Below are 13,115 nucleotides of genomic sequence, written 5' to 3' on the forward strand. Positions count from 1 at the left end.
TTTAAAACATATGAAAATGCCAAAAAGATTTTAAATTTTTATTGTGTTTGTACATATTTTATTAAACATTTGTTTTATTCAAAATCAGCGTTTTGTTGTCAAGGTCGTTCATACAAAGTTTGTTGAAAACCTGTGACTTAAACAAATCATTTACAAATTGAGGGGACATGTTTGGAGAAAGAAAATTCTTCTTTGACCTTCAAGAGGGTCAGTGAACGAATATTATTTGCTTTAAGTTTTGTGCAGTTGTACATGGACAGGTAGATCAAGATCAAGTGTCCTGGGCTGCAGATAATGAAGTTGCAGATGCTGAAGCGCTTAAAAGAAAACGAGAATATGACAATTGGTGGTTGAACCTAAAAATAAAGGAGCTGATCGTGTCTGAAGATTAGACGTTGAGCCTCCCGCATATGATGTTTCTAAAATTTGCTTTTGCTGATCCTTCTTAGAAAATAAGATTGAAGTTCAAGTCTTCAAGAATGGTAAATAAAGAATTGTCCAAGATCCAATCTCGTTCAAGCTCTTGGATCAAGACAAGTACTAAATTTCAAGAAATAAAGCCGAAACAAAGAACTTGATAAATGTTCTTGGACATACTCAATCCTAGAGGGAGATTGTAGGGCTAATATTCTATATTAGTTTTAGGATTGTGTATGTATTTATATTTGTTTTTAGTCGGTGTATTACGTACCTAAGTACGTTTATTTTGTAACCATGTTTTGTAAACTTGGAGAAATGGGGACCATATATAAGGTCACTTTACTCATTTCTCCAACCAACCCTTCATAACTCCACCAACTACTTGAAAATAAAGAGAAACTTTCTGTCTCACCTACTTCACATTTTCTATCTTTTGTTTATCTAAACAAGATCCGACTGTTGTTAATGATTTCCGCTAGCTAACAACACGGATTGATCCGAGTAAAGTTGTTAGATTCATCCTAAGAAAACCTACATGTAACCAATGTTGTTATAATAATAAGGAATCAAACCTGTAAAATGTCATTAAGATAAATTAATTGGCCTCTTATAATTGATGGATCACTGCCATGATTAGACCGTGGTAGACCACCGACGGATACCCAAGGTAAGGTTTGGTTTTGTGCTGTTAACATAATATAATGTCGCCATTTAAAAGCTAGCTTGTTTTGCAAGTAGTTAATTGTTATTTATGTTTAATAACTTTTATATATGTTAAAATGGGATGTATTGTCGATAGAGCTTAATTAAATGTAGATGTAAGCCAAGATAACACAAAAGATCTCAAACCGTATATATCAAACATCATGGAAGGATTTTTAAAGCATTAGCCGTGGTATCATAATTTATTTTTGTTTCGACTCCAACAAAATATTAAAGTCTTACTGAATACAATGGCCCTCAAAACCAGGAATCTCAAATTAAACGCAAGTTTATAAAAAGCCTGGAACATAGAAAACGCAAGTTTATAAAAACATAAAATTAAACTTTTCAAATTAAAGTATTTTATAAAAGAATGTTTTCTTAATTTTATTACGGAAACGGTGGAAGTAATGGAGAGTTGGAGACAAATCAAAAACGAATAACATGAGCTGGAACGCGCAAAGGCAAGTTTCATTCTTAGAGTTGGTTCCCTTCTGTACGCTTTAATTATTTGCCTCCTCCAACACACACGATGGTTCCTCTCTCACACTGTCTACTGATTTAACCACACCTATTTAAACAACCATTTCACCACATATCTTTCTCTCTCTCTCTCTCTCTCTCTCTCTCTCTCTCTCTCTAATAACACTACCTCTCCCAGAAAATAACAATGGCACGATCACACTATTCAATCTCGAAAGCTTGTGCAATCGCTCTCACAATTTCATGTCTAATAGTAGCCACATCCGCGGGCAGTTTTTATGATGAAATGGACATCACTTTCGGTGGTGAACGTGCTAAAATTCTCAACGGCGGTCAGGATCTCTCGCTTTCACTCGATCAGTACTCCGGCTCTGGTTTCCAGTCCAAGAACGAGTATCTCTTTGGGAGGTTTGACATGCAACTCAAACTGGTTCCTGGGAACTCTGCCGGCACTGTCACCACATTCTACGTGAGTACTAATTTATATTTTATTTTTAACATATATCCACCATAATTAATTTACAAATTCCAACCAATACAATGTCTTTGTATTGAATCACATCAGTTGTCATCACAAGGCGCGGGGCATGACGAGATCGACTTTGAATTCTTGGGCAACTCATCTGGAAACCCTTACACAATACACACAAATGTGTATGCACAAGGGAAAGGAGATAAAGAACAACAATTCCACCTATGGTTCGACCCTACTGCAGCCTTCCACACGTACACCATCGTATGGAACTCCCAAAGAATCATGTAAGCCTTTCATCCAACACATATATATTTATGGTTCTCGTATTTTATTTATATTTTGTTTTTATATTCATTGCACGGAATACTGATCCACTGTTCATCCTTTTGCTGCAGTTTCTTGATAGATAACATACCAGTAAGGGTGTACAATAATCATGAGGCTGCCGGGGTCCAAGAGCCAACCAATGAGGGTGTATGCCAGCTTGTGGAACGCGGATGACTGGGCAACTCAAGGTGGGCGTGTGAAGACTGACTGGACTAAGGCACCTTTCACAGCATCCTATAGAAAATTCAATGCCAATGCCAACAATGTGAGCCCCAATTCAAAGTCAACAAGTTCTGAAAATGACAACCAGGCATGGAGTACACAAAGGCTCGATGCTGCTGGGCGAAACAAGATTCGGTGGGTGCAAAGCAAGCACATGATCTACAACTACTGCAATGACCGTGCCCGGTTTCCCAGCGGTGTTCCTGTTGAATGCGTACGGAACAGATTCCTCTAGAGACTTCTGAAGATTCAATATACATACATTGTGATCGTTTTCTGAACTTAAAAAATTCTTTATTCTTTTATTCATTTTACACCGTACCAAGAGATTATGGAAAATTACAAGGGCATTTACTAAACCACTTTAGTAAATTCTTTATTCTTTTAAGATTGTTTTTGAGCTTGAAAATTCTTTATTCTTTTATTTATTGTACACTCCATGGAGATTATGAATAATATTTAAAATGGAACCACTTTAGTGTTCTTTGGCTTGAACCCCCCAACACCCCCACCCAAAAAAAAAAAAAAAACCCCATAATTCATACGCAGGCAAATATACTTATATCGAGAGTAGTCTTTTTCATTTTTGAATCTCATAACTTGTTATTCTTAGCAACCTAACTGACAAGAAAACTAAAAAGGTAGTATGTAACTGAAATGAGTAATCAACAACAAAAGCTAGTGTAACTTGTACGTGAAAGATTCGGGTTTCCAAATAGAGTTCTTTGGTAAACCTTATATGGAAAAGCTTGTTAGAAATAATCCAATTATGTAGCAACCATCATGATCATTTAATTAATGTTATCAAGATGACATAACTATAAGTCCACATACATTTACTTGATGGAAGTAATTATAATAAGTTAAATGAGCTTTATAATTATCCTTTAGATGTCTTTTAATGGAGAGAAAACCGAGAGTTCTATAACCGATCATCATTATTCATTATTATTATGGATCACTGGTAATATAAAGCTCAAAAGAACACAATCGAGAATTCTCTCCCAATTCTCCATCACTCAAAGGCATCATAACGGGAATTACTGTGGTTTCATTATCATCATCTTCGTGAAGGACTACATTCCTAGAGTAAGTATTATTACATTTTGATGTTTTATTAAGTTATTGATTGAGTAATATGATTAGAGTTCTATATTCTTGACCCATGTTTAGAGATATAATCAACAAGGCCATGATACATAAGTTTTAGGGATAAAAGTGTGGCTAGTGGAAGATGTAGATTGAAGTAGTTCTTTGTCAAAAATATTTGTATCTAGTGCTAATGGATAAAAGTCACAAAATATGTATAAGTATATTGGAAGAAGTTTGATAAGAAGGCTAGGGAAGTAACTATTTTGTCATGTCGGAGACATGGCATTTAGCATCATCATGGAAACCACAACCCTTAGTATGATGGAGGCCTTATCCAACATGCATGAGAAACCCTCAACATTATAAGGTATATCTGGTCAGAGAGCTAGTGACTACAAGTATGCAATTAGGTGGGTTAGTTATAACGTATTTAACCATTCTTAATTCGATCATGTCCCCAAATAGTGTAATTTAACATTAAGTTTGATGAAGAAGTTAAAGGGATCTTGTTATCTTCCTCTTTGCCCGACAATTGGTCTGGAATAGTGACTGTTCGCCTACTAAGATTACATTAGATGGAACTCGGGGCATGATTCTAGAAGAAAACTCTAAGCTGGATGAAACTTTAAGTAATGTTGATCGTGAAAGGCAAAAGTAGAGTAACGTAGCAGTGGGAGGATGAAGTGGAGTCATTCTAAGGCTCGTAAAGATATAATATGCTAGAACTGAAAGGAGATGGAACACAATCAGTATTCAAATGGTAAGGAAGAAGTGAAATAAGTTAACACTATAGAAGAATACAAAGATGAAGATGTTTTGTTTTGAGAAATGTTGATTCTTGGATTATAGATGTCGGTGCATCATTTCATGCCACTTACTATAGTTAAATGATGAGGAATATGAAGTATAATAATTTTTGAAAGATAAGACTTGCGAACGAAGTTCTTAATGTGACGGACATAGGTGACACTGATCTCAAAATTAATTCGATATATGGATTTTGAAGGAGAGGCCTGGGTTGTTCCATGTTTGAAAAACCGTTTTAATTCTGTCACAAAGCTGAATGAGTAGGGGAAAATATATAGTTTCCGAAGGGCAATGGAATGCGACAAAGGGGAATCTAGTCTTGGCTCCGATAAAGAAATAATGGTTCATTGTATATGTTTCGTTTACTGGTTGAGGGAATGACCATCACAAATCAGAAGTAAATTAAAATCGGGTTCATGGAGTGTTATGAACAGATGAAGGTTTGTTTTGCAGATAATAAATCCAGAGTTGCGGGTAAAGCTTAAGATGATGAGGAAGATGGATGATGATACTTGCGAATAAATCTGAATAACGGTTCATTTCATGCCACTTATTATAGTTAAATGATGAGGAATCTGAAGTTTAGTGATTTTTGAAAGATAAGACTTGCGAACGAAGTTCTTAATGTGATAGACAGAGGTGACACAGATCTCAAAATTAATTCGATATATGGATTTTGAAGGAGAGGCCTGGGTTGTTCCATGTTTGAAAAACCGTTTAAATTGTGTCAGAAAGCTGAATGAGTAGGTGAAAATATATAGTTTCCGAAGGGTAATGGAATGCGACAAATGGGAATCTAGTCTTGGCTCCGATAAAGAAATAATGGTTCAATGTATATGCTTCGTTTACCGGTTGAGGGAATGACCATCACAAATCAGAAGTAAATTAAAATCTGGTTCTTGGAGTGTCATGAACAGATGAAGGTTTGTTTTGCAGATGATAAATCCAGAGTTGCGGGTAAAGCTTAAGATGATGAGGAATCTGGATGATGAGACTTGCGAATAAATCTGAATAATGGTTCATTTCATGCCACTTAATATACTTAAATGATGAGGAATATGAAGTTTAGTGATTTTTGAAAGATAAGACTTGCGAACGAAGTTCTTAATGTGACGGACATAGGTGACATTGATCTCAAAATTTATTCGATTTATGGATTTTGAAGGAGAGGCCTGGGTTGTTCCATGTTTGAAAAACCGTTTAAATTTTTTTAGAAAACTAAATGAGTAGGTGAAAATATATAGTTTCCGAAGGGCAATGGAATGGGACAAAGGGGAATCTTGTCTTGGCTCCGAGAAAGAAATAATTGTTCATTGTATATGCTTCGTTTACCGGTTGAGGGAATGACCATCACAAATCAGAAGAAAATTAAAATCGGGTTCTTGGAGTGTTATGAACAGATGAAGGTTTGTTTTGAAGATGATAAATCCATAATTGCGGGTTAAGCTTAAGATGATGAGGAATCTGGATGATGAGACTTGCGAATAAATCTGAATGATGGTTCATTTCATGCCACTTAATATAGTTAAATGATGAGGAATATGAAGTTTAGTGATTTTTGAAAGATAAGACTTGCGAACGAAGTTCTTAATGTGACGGACATAGGTGACACAGATCTCAAAATTTATGGATTTTGAAGGAGAGGCATGGGTTGTTCCATGTTTGAAAAACCGTTAAATTCTGTCAGAAAGCTGAATGAGTTGGTGAAAATATATAGTTTCCGAAGGGCAATGGAATGCGACAAAGGGGAATCTAGTCTTGGCTCCGATAAAGAAATAATGGTTCAATGTATATGCGTCGTTTACCGGTTGAGGGAATGACCATCACAAATCAGAAGTAAATTAAAATCGGGTTCTTGGGTGTCATGAACAGATGAAGGTTTGTTTTGCAGATGATAAATCCAGAGTTGCGGGTAAAGCTTAAGATGATGAGGAATAGGTTAAGGCAGCTGGCTTGAGCGAAGACACATGGCATTGGACTGAAGATACTGGCATCTTGAGAAGAATATTGTGATGTTTTGAAATGACTTTTAGATTATGTTTAAAGACAAGAGTTTAATGGTTAAGAATATTCGAATGATTTTGTAATATATGATTGATCTTTTTATATTTCTCAAAAGTATCAATTCACTCTGATATTTAGAACTATGTTTATGAGTAAATCCAACGGCAAAGTATCGCACCGTGACCGGGGCCTCACAAAGAGTATATATTCAATAGTAGAGAATGAATCGACCAATTCGTTCACATCCACTATCACCTTTTCTAACAAACCTCTTGCAAATTTTTCTCAAAAAATTCGACCATCACAAAACTAGTTTTTGTTGATTGTTTGAGAATCATAAGATAGAGACGAGCATACCGCAATGATTTTCATCAAAAGTTATCATGTTTTTATGGGTTAATTAGATGATTTGTTAACCGACATAATGTATTAACCTATTAAACCAATTAAACATGTTTGTTTGTACATATTGATTTGAGAAGCTAGACGATATCATTACGAATCTTATGATACATATTTTTTTTTGAGTCATCGTCGTTTTCGGTTTAATGGATTATCAGTTTGCATGCTTGACTGTTGAGTTCGTCTAATTTTGACTTTAACGCTTGAGAGTCCAAATTGGTTAATTATTGGTTTAATTCGTTATGGACAATGAATGAACACTTTCGTTGTACTTGCATAACGATAGACACATTCGTGTGATTATATAACGAATGAATCCTCATTCGCCCTATATATTTCACGAATGAACTCATTCGTTCATACCTCTTTGTTATTCACTCATTCGTTATTGTCATGATAACGAATCAATTGATTCGTTATAACGAATGAATCCATTCGTCATAGCGAAATGAGATAACGAATATGGTTTGAAATTTTTAAACAGATTCATTTTTTATTAAGTATAAAGTAAAATTGATTTAAGTTAATGTATTTTGGTTTACTAATGATCAGGTTTTGTGCTACAGAAATGGTAGATGAAATCATGAATGATGCTCCGGCACCATATAACCCTGATATTCAAGAGAATCCTATTATACAAGAGAATCCAATGCTTCAAGCTGAACCTCAAGTTGCTGAACCTCAAGCACTAAACAACCTCAAGCACCATAACAAGAAGCACCAGTTGTTTCTGATTTTGGCTTTGACAAGAAGCACAACATATGTGCATTCCTACAAGAAGATTTTCCTGATCGTGCTATGTTTGGAGATGTAAGTCGTTCGTGTATTTATCATGCTATTTTCGCTAATGTCCCCATATATTTTAGAATGATTCGTTCATTCTGGGAAACAGATCGTTACATAATGGAATGCGACAAAGGGGAATCTAGTCTTGGCTCCGATAAAGAAATAACGGTTCAATGTATATGCGTCGTTTACCGGTTGAGGGAATGACCATCACAAATCAGAAGTAAATTAAAATCGGGTTCTTGGGTGTCATGAACAGATGAAGGTTTGTTTTGCAGATGATAAATCCAGAGTTGCGGGTAAAGCTTAAGATGATGAGGAATAGGTTAAGGCAGCTGGCTTGAGCGAAGACACATGGCATTGGACTGAAGATACTGGCATCTTGAGAAGAATATTGTGATGTTTTGAAATGACTTTTAGATTATGTTTAAAGACAAGAGTTTAATGGTTAAGAATATTCGAATGATTTTGTAATATATGATTGATCTTTTTATATTTCTCAAAAGTATCAATTCACTCTGATATTTAGAACTATGTTTATGAGTAAATCCAACGGCAAAGTATCGCATCGTGACCGGGGGCTCACAAAGAGTATATATTCAATAGTAGAGAACGAATCGACCAATTCGTTCACATCCACTATCACCTTTTCTAACAAACCTCTTGCAAATTTTTCTCAAAAAATTCGACCATCACAAAACTAGTTTTTGTTGATTGTTTGAGAATCATAAGATAGAGACGAGCATACCGCAATGATTTTCATCAAAAGTTATCATGTTTTTATGGGTTAATTAGATGATTTGTTAACCGACATAATGTATTAACCTATTAAACCAATTAAACATGTTTGTTTGTACATATTGATTTGAGAAGCTAGACGATATCATTACGAATCTTATGATACATATTTTTTTTTGAGTCATCGTCGTTTTCGGTTTAATGGATTATCAGTTTGCATGCTTGACTGTTGAGTTCGTCTAATTTTGACTTTAACGCTTGAGAGTCCAAATTGGTTAATTATTGGTTTAATTCGTTATGGACAATGAATGAACACTTTCGTTGTACTTGCATAACGATAGACACATTCGTGTGATTATATAACGAATGAATCCTCATTCGCCCTATATATTTCACGAATGAACTCATTCGTTCATACCTCTTTGTTATTCACTCATTCGTTATTGTCATGATAACGAATCAATTGATTCGTTATAACGAATGAATCCATTCGTCATAGCGAAATGAGATAACGAATATGGTTTGAAATTTTTAAACAGATTCATTTTTTATTAAGTATAAAGTAAAATTGATTTAAGTTAATGTATTTTGGTTTACTAATGATCAGGTTTTGTGCTACAGAAATGGTAGATGAAATCATGAATGATGCTCCGGCACCATATAACCCTGATATTCAAGAGAATCCTATTATACAAGAGAATCCAATGCTTCAAGCTGAACCTCAAGTTGCTGAACCTCAAGCACTAAACAACCTCAAGCACCATAACAAGAAGCACCAGTTGTTTCTGATTTTGGCTTTGACAAGAAGCACAACATATGTGCATTCCTACAAGAAGATTTTCCTGATCGTGCTATGTTTGGAGATGTAAGTCGTTCGTGTATTTATCATGCTATTTTCGCTAATGTCCCCATATATTTTAGAATGATTCGTTCATTCTGGGAAACAGATCGTTACATAATGGAATGCGACAAAGGGGAATCTAGTCTTGGCTCCGATAAAGAAATAACGGTTCAATGTATATGCGTCGTTTACCGGTTGAGGGAATGACCATCACAAATCAGAAGTAAATTAAAATCGGGTTCTTGGGTGTCATGAACAGATGAAGGTTTGTTTTGCAGATGATAAATCCAGAGTTGCGGGTAAAGCTTAAGATGATGAGGAATAGGTTAAGGCAGCTGGCTTGAGCGAAGACACATGGCATTGGACTGAAGATACTGGCATCTTGAGAAGAATATTGTGATGTTTTGAAATGACTTTTAGATTATGTTTAAAGACAAGAGTTTAATGGTTAAGAATATTCGAATGATTTTGTAATATATGATTGATCTTTTTATATTTCTCAAAAGTATCAATTCACTCTGATATTTAGAACTATGTTTATGAGTAAATCCAACGGCAAAGTATCGCATCGTGACCGGGGGCTCACAAAGAGTATATATTCAATAGTAGAGAACGAATCGACCAATTCGTTCACATCCACTATCACCTTTTCTAACAAACCTCTTGCAAATTTTTCTCAAAAAATTCGACCATCACAAAACTAGTTTTTGTTGATTGTTTGAGAATCATAAGATAGAGACGAGCATACCGCAATGATTTTCATCAAAAGTTATCATGTTTTTATGGGTTAATTAGATGATTTGTTAACCGACATAATGTATTAACCTATTAAACCAATTAAACATGTTTGTTTGTACATATTGATTTGAGAAGCTAGACGATATCATTACGAATCTTATGATACATATTTTTTTTGAGTCATCGTCGTTTTCGGTTTAATGGATTATCAGTTTGCATGCTTGACTGTTGAGTTCGTCTAATTTTGACTTTAACGCTTGAGAGTCCAAATTGGTTAATTATTGGTTTAATTCGTTATGGACAATGAATGAACACTTTCGTTGTACTTGCATAACGAATAGACACATTCGTGTGATTATATAACGAATGAATCCTCATTCGCCCTATATATTTCACGAATGAACTCATTCGTTCATACCTCTTTGTTATTCACTCATTCGTTATTGTCATGATAACGAATCAATTGATTTGTTATAACGAATGAATCCATTCGTCATAGCGAAATGAGATAACGAATATGGTTTGAAATTTTTAAACAGATTCATTTTTTATTAAGTATAAAGTAAAATTGATTTAAGTTAATGTATTTTGGTTTACTAATGATCAGGTTTTGTGCTACAGAAATGGTAGATGAAATCATGAATGATGCTCCGGCACCATATAACCCTGATATTCAAGAGAATCCTATTATACAAGAGAATCCAATGCTTCAAGCTGAACCTCAAGTTGCTGAACCTCAAGCACTAAACAACCTCAAGCACCATAACAAGAAGCACCAGTTGTTTCTGATTTTGGCTTTGACAAGAAGCACAACATATGTGCATTCCTACAAGAAGATTTTCCTGATCGTGCTATGTTTGGAGATGTAAGTCGTTCGTGTATTTATCATGCTATTTTCGCTAATGTCCCCATATATTTTAGCATGATTCGTTCATTCTGGGAAACAAATCGTTACATCGATGCTGAGAAGCATATAGTTGTTGTTGTGAAGAACAAGACCATCGTATGACAATGGTTTCAATGACAACTCGATTATTCTATCATAATAACCAACGTCCGATTCGCATGGTAACAGTTTAGCCCGCACATCATTATTTTTTGGAATATGTACATGCTATAGTTTGATTGTTTATACTCATGAATAACAGTATTGAGGTTTTCTTATATATATATATATATATTATTGTTAGTGTTAAAACTGGTGATTTTCTCACTCAACCTCGTGTTGACAAACCTATTCTATTTTGTATGCATTTACAGGTTATCAGGTTGGTTTGTCTATCAAGGTGAAGAACACTTAGTGGTACCTTGTGAGCTGTGAATAATTAGTTCGCGTACCGGCATTTCCGCCTTAGGTTTGGGGTGTGACAGGTGGTGGTCGCATACGCTAGACAAACGATATGCAACGATCAATTCCAAGTATAATGCTAATATTTAGCTACAAGAAAACCATCGGGTCACGAGTATGAACTAGATATGGGTATGGGAAACGGGTTTTAGTTAATAATATATTATAATTAGGCAGATTTGCAATATAGCACCTCAAGTTCTTATGTGGACACGATAAGGGATTAAACTTTTGTTCAGGGGTGAATTTGAATATCTAACAATTTTTTATTTGTTGGAATCGGTCTACCCAAGACACATATTAGAGTTGATGTGGCTAGTACGTTATATCCAAGTCGGGTCATACCCAATAGCAAGCTAGACAAACACCACGATATTTATTTAAGATTTGATTTAACATATAAATATAAATACTTAGAATATTTGGAAATTGGGTTTCTAAATATTTGCACTTGTGAAATAAATAAATTATATGGATAATTTATGTTATGAGAGATTTTGCATTTTGCATATAACATGTTATTTAAGTTGTTAAATAACAATATGCAAGGCCTACTACATTTTGCATATACCGTGTTATTTAAGTTGGTTAAATAACAATATGCAAGACTTATTGCATTTTGCATTTTGCATGTACTATGTTTCTAAGTTGGTTAGATAACAACATGCAATGCATATTAGATTTTGCATGTTATGTTATGACATAGCATTAGTAAATAAAACAGATTACTTGAGTTTTGAATTTGGGTGGGAGCACTTATGGGCCGCCACCCCCCCTTCTCTCCTCACTTAATTGTTTTATTTATTTCCAAGACATGCACAACAATTAATTGGTAGATTTGTGTGGTGCATTGGTTACTCACAACTCTCTCTCACACACACACAAGTTTCAAGTTTCAAGGAAAAGAACAACAAGAAGGAGTTTTCAAATGAAAATCCTAGCATTTAAAGGTGTTTGTTGGAAGCTTGGAGGGTATACAAGTTTGAGATTTTTCCATCTTGAAGACTCGGCATTCGTATCTTCATCTCCTTCATTTTCTTGGACTCTTGAAGTTAGTATGCTATGAGCACCATATGGTTGTTTATATTGGTAAGCATGCAAATTCGTATATGGATCCGAGGCTTGGGTTTTGCATATAAAATTGGTTTTATATTCATCTAATTAACAACATTTAAAACTTAATTATCTGCTGAGTTTTTCATATAAATGGGTTTATATGACTTTGATAATCTTGTAAAAACCCAACAATGGCATCAAGAGCCGCTTATACGGATACATGCTTCAATAGATCTAAAATATTCGGGTTTTATGGTGTGGTTCACCATATGGCCGAAAGGTTTTGGGGCTTTTGGTTACCCTTTGTTTTTTCAAGATTATACTTTACATGCATGTGGTAATCTTGAAGAATTAAGTCATATGGATGATTGATTATTTTGTTTGGACAAAAACCCAAAGTTTTCGGTTTGATTAACCTTGACCGAAAACTTTAAGGGTTCAATGGGGAACCATTTTGAATTTACACAGTTTGCATATTCGGATATGAATTTGCATGTTCATAACCTAGCCATGACCTTGTGTTTGGATGTGTGTTTGTTTTGTGATTTATTCAATTATTCAATATGGTTGTAATATTCATTTATTTGGGTTTGTAATTTATTTATTTATTTCATATTGGTTTGTAATAATAAGTAGATTAGTTGTATTTATTTTACTAGAGAAAAATGTATTAG

The 13,115-nt window shown here is 34.6% G+C and overlaps 1 pseudogene across 1 annotated transcript; it reads left to right on the top strand.

Annotated features, from left to right (window-relative positions):
* Nucleotides 1-1,760: 1,760 nt before the first annotated feature.
* Nucleotides 1,761-2,879, top strand: LOC143580422 (xyloglucan endotransglucosylase/hydrolase 2-like; annotated as a pseudogene). The gene is made up of 3 exons (XR_013143652.1): nt 1,761-2,074; nt 2,171-2,364; nt 2,476-2,879. The product of XR_013143652.1 is annotated as a xyloglucan endotransglucosylase/hydrolase 2-like (transcript).
* Nucleotides 2,880-13,115: the final 10,236 nt, after the last annotated feature.

This window comes from Bidens hawaiensis, unplaced genomic scaffold, assembly GCF_021521415.1.
Source record: "Bidens hawaiensis isolate Kalapana, Puna unplaced genomic scaffold, B.hawaiensis_p1.1 tig00030474_1, whole genome shotgun sequence".
NCBI classification, from domain to species: Eukaryota; Viridiplantae; Streptophyta; class Magnoliopsida; order Asterales; family Asteraceae; genus Bidens; species Bidens hawaiensis.